Source organism: Ascaphus truei, unplaced genomic scaffold, assembly GCF_040206685.1.
Source record: "Ascaphus truei isolate aAscTru1 unplaced genomic scaffold, aAscTru1.hap1 HAP1_SCAFFOLD_1527, whole genome shotgun sequence".
Classification (NCBI taxonomy): Eukaryota; Metazoa; Chordata; class Amphibia; order Anura; family Ascaphidae; genus Ascaphus; species Ascaphus truei.
In genome coordinates, this window is record NW_027454415.1 from 45,571 (window position 1) to 50,127 (window position 4,557).

Sequence of the window (4,557 nt, forward strand, 5' to 3'; positions counted from 1 at the left end):
GGAGCACTAGGGGGGCCAAGGGAGTGCAAGGGGGCACCAGGGGGGGGGGGAGGGAGCTCCAGGGGGGCAAGGAGGGCAAAGGGAGAGCCAGGGGGGCAAAGGGAGAGCCAGGGGGGCAAAGGGAGAGCAAGGGGGGAGGGGGGCGACACCGCAGAGCAGACAGAGGAGCCAGGATAGGATGGCAGACACAAACTCAAAGCTGAAGCCCCGCACCCGGCTTCCTCTCTGCCTGCAACCAATCCCCTGTGGCCCGGCCGGCATACTAAGCCCCCCCCCCCCCCCGGCATCATCATTCATCCAATCCCATGCGGCCCTTCATCCAAACCCCCCCCCCCCCTCCCTCCGGCAGCATACAGCATACATTCATTCACATGGAGAATACTTACTGGCTGCCGCATCCTCCTCACCAAAACCCGGGACAGGAGAGAAAAAACCGGGACTGTCCCGGCAAAACCAGGACAAATGGTCACCCTAAGATTACATAACAGAGCCATTACATTCTTCCCTTCCTGCTGTGTCCTGACTCAGGCTTTAGGCCTAGGTCAGGCCTGTTGGACCTCCCCTCACATCTCCTTATGAGATGGAGGGCAGATGTTGCTCACTGCACAGAGGGAGGAGAGAGAATGACAAGAGCCCAGAATTTAGGATAGTGTCATTATTTATATCCTTTGGGGAGTGGCTGTAACTCTGACTCATAACAAGCCAGATCTGGATACTGATAGGCCCTCACATCCAGTGTGTGGTCCAATCAGTACCCACCCCTCAGGTTGGCACTATCTAGCTATCACCCTTGGATACTCTGTTACAATCCAAGGATTCAAAACCACACAAGGCCTTAGGATGGAATTATCCCGCCACTTCCAGCACCTAAGAGGGCTTACATTGGTAGGGCCCAGGAAAAGACATAGCGGCCGGGGGGCTATGCCCGCGTTCCGTGACTCTGAACTTCCCGCCTTAGCCATCTCCGATCTATTAAAATAGTCCGTTAGTACCGGGGTCCCCCTTTTGGCCTGTTTGGGTGTTCCTATGCTTGATTTTGCCGCCGCTGTCGGACTTGCGATATTTATCCGCCGCTTTAGATTCTTTTTACTGCCGGTGGGGGCAGAGCCCAAGTTTTAGGCAACTATCCACCTCGCCGTCGCGCATGCGCTGCAATTAGAACATTTTTAAAGGAGCAAAGTCATTCAATATTGCAGGTGACTGCTGTGTCACTCCTCTGTAGGCGAGCCACTTTAATAAAACTGCAATTTGTTTTTCAGGCGTGGGCGTTGCCTAGTGACAAAGGCATGTATAGCTGCTTTTGAATGTTACTATTATGCTTCAGCAGCACCTTGGTTAGGATCAGGCTGTTTTTTTGTTTTTTTTTGTGTTTGTGTATTTATTTCTTTTCCTGGGGAAGCTGTGCCTTTAATTCAAACTGGTGGTGGCCATCTTGGATCCGGCTGAAACGCACGGAGCAAGACAGCTCAGTCAATCAGCTGCTCTGTCCCCCTCCTCACAGCGGGGGCGGAGGGGGACGCATGAAGGCGGAGGGGGGCGCGGTAAAGCACGCTCAGATGGACCTGCCAGCAGGGGTGAAGGTAAGCCCGGCACACAACTCCCTCTCTGTCACAGGGCAATGATCGGCCATTTTAGATGCCACACAGCCGAACCAGAGCCCCGCACCACCACCGCACATCCCGCCGACAGTCCCAGCCCTTAGATGGGAGGCAAGTCTGAAAGCCCCGGTGGCGCAGATAGCCGTAGACCGCTCCGCTCCGCCTATAGCCGCTAGCTCTTATCTTCTTTATTGGTGCCCAGCGGCCATTTTGTAGGATCGGCCGCGTGTGTTAGGAGGTACTGGGAGCTCGGTGGTCCCGCAATGTCACTGCCTTTTTCGCCACTCACTTTTATTCTGCTTCCGTGGTGTTTGCCTCCTCGTCCCCCGACCCAACCCAAGGGTGGTCCGGCAGGGGCCCGCGATCGCAAGTGTAGCCAGGTCCCCTGTCAGGGCTCAGAGCCCCTTCGGGTACTCACAGGGCAGTCAGCCCCCAGGGTGCACAGGGACAGTGTCACATGACCCAAGGGAGCCAATAGGGCGGCAGCATCTCCCTGCAGGGAGATTGATACATTTCGCGGGCTGGCAGTTGGTGACAGTTGGTGACCGGAGCAGCTAAGGGAAGGAGGTAGGGTGCAGGAGTCAGTGACTCCCTGCACTAGGCCAGCATCCCCCCAGGCCCCAGATAGCCCTGAGTCACCAGTAGCTGAGTGCTATACGGACAGGCCCTAGGTTAGGGACCCTGCCCCATTAGCTGTTTGTTAGTTAGGGACACAGCGGATGCTGCGTTTCCTGCAGAGAGACTTGGGCTCAAGTCTCCGCCATTAAAGAGAGCTGGACTATCTTCAGGGTGGGATCGCCCCTGACGGATCACCACGCGGGTGGATCCTGGATGTCGTGTGGGAGCTCGTCTGATCCTTTGTGAAGCCATTGCAGGCCCGAGCACGGGAGTGCTCGGCAGGTAACCAGTAACAACAAGTGCACCAACAGAGTACTCACACGGGACTAGTGGCTGCGCAGTCACACACATCCATATCATTTAAAGGGACATATTGTGTGGGGTCACTGGATATCACGGGGTTTGATCACCCGGTGGGAGGAGGTTGCGTCCTGCGAGACGCCGTAGTAGTGTCGCCTCTAGAGAGGGACACCTGTTATTATATGCAAGTTCGTTCTATGCTCACAAGTAAAGTTATTGGTTGTAATATATATGCTGTTGTGTGATATATATATATATATATATATTGTCCTGCGAGGATCACTCCCCCTCGGGTGGGAGCCGTCGCAGGTGGAGGCGCTGCACCGAGTACGAGGTTGCTCATATTACTATCATACGTGCCCCAGGCTCCCCGTGGCGGAGGCTTAGGCCCCCTGTGAGCCTAACAGGTAAAGCACCACACCTGGTAACACTGAGCTCCCCGCACACACACATTGTATGCGATTGTATGGGGGAATATGTGTCTGTGTCTGTGTGTGTGTGTGTGTGTGTGTGTGTGTGTCTCTCTGATTCTGTGTCTGTGTCTGTCTCTGCTATCAAAAGCAAGAGAGGAGATTGTTAGAACATGTTCTTTTTACGTTAAGGAAAGCAATGAGTACAGGAATCAGGTACTTGGAATCATCATAAAAAGGTACTAAATGTAAATAGCTAAAATCCCCCCCACACTGCCACTGCCCCTGCCATATCTGTCTCTCTCTCTCTGGTCTGTGTGTTCTCTCTCCCCCCTGTGTTCTCTCTCCCCCCCCCCACACATTCTCTCCCCCCCCCCACCCATTCTCTCCCCCCCCACCCATTCTCTCCCCCCCCCACCCATTCTCTCCCCCCCCACCCATTCTCCCCCCCCCACCCATTCTCCCCCCCCCACCCATTCTCTCCCCCCCCCACCCATTCTCTCCCCCCCCCCACCCATTCTCTCCCCCCCCCCACCCATTCTCTCCCCCCCCACCCATTCTCTCCCCCCCCCCACCCATTCTCTCCCCCCCCCACCCATTCTCTCCCCCCCCCCCACCCATTCTCTCCCCCCCCCCACCCATTCTCTCCCCCCCCACCCATTCTCTCCCCCCCCACCCATTCTCTCCCCCCTCCACCCATTCTCTCCCCCCCCACCCATTCTCTCCCCCCCCACCCATTCTCTCCCCCCACCCACTCTCTCCCCCCCACCCACTCTCTCCCCCCCCACCCATTCTCTCCCCCTCTCCCCCACCCATTCTCTCCCCCTCCCCCACCCATTCTCTCCTCCCCCACCCACCCATTCTCTCCCCCCCACCCACCCATTCTCTCCCCCCCCCCCACCCACCCATTCTCCCCCCCACCCGCCCATTCTCTCCCCCCCCACCCACCCATTCTCTCCCCCCCACCCACCCATTCTCTCCACCCACCCATTCTCTCCCCCCACCCACTCTCTCCCCCCCCCTTCTCTTTCCTCCCCCCCATTCTCTTCCCCCCCAATTCTCTTCCCCCCCCCCATTCTCTCTCCCCCCATTCTGCCTGTCGCTCCCCATTCTGTGTCTGCCTCGCTCTCCCCATTAGTTATTGAAGTGTCATGTGACCCTGCTAGTTAAAAAAATAAACAAAAAAATTCTGCACATTTAATACAGTGAGATTTTTTTCTCCCCAATTTTTTTTTATTAAATCAAGGGTGCGTCTTACAATCGAGGGAAATAGGGTGTTTATTATTTTGTCCGAATTTGGGCTAGTATTACTCAGTCAAATGTATATCTTAGGGAGCTTCAGACAAACCCGACTATCCCTGTCAGGCCCAAACCGCGCCCCTGCACTCTTTCTTAAATCTGTCTCAGCGTTTCCCCTCCTGAAACCCCTCTCCTGGCTTCCTGTCACATCCCTCATCTCACACTCAATTCTCCTCCTCACTTTTAAAGCTTTACACTCCTCTGCCCCTCCTCACATCTCAGCCCTAATTTCTTCCTATGCACCATCCCGACTCTTGCGTTGTACCCCCTTTGTATCTAAAGCCCTCTCCCGCCTTAACCCTTTCTCACTGACTGTCCCGCACCTCTGGAAT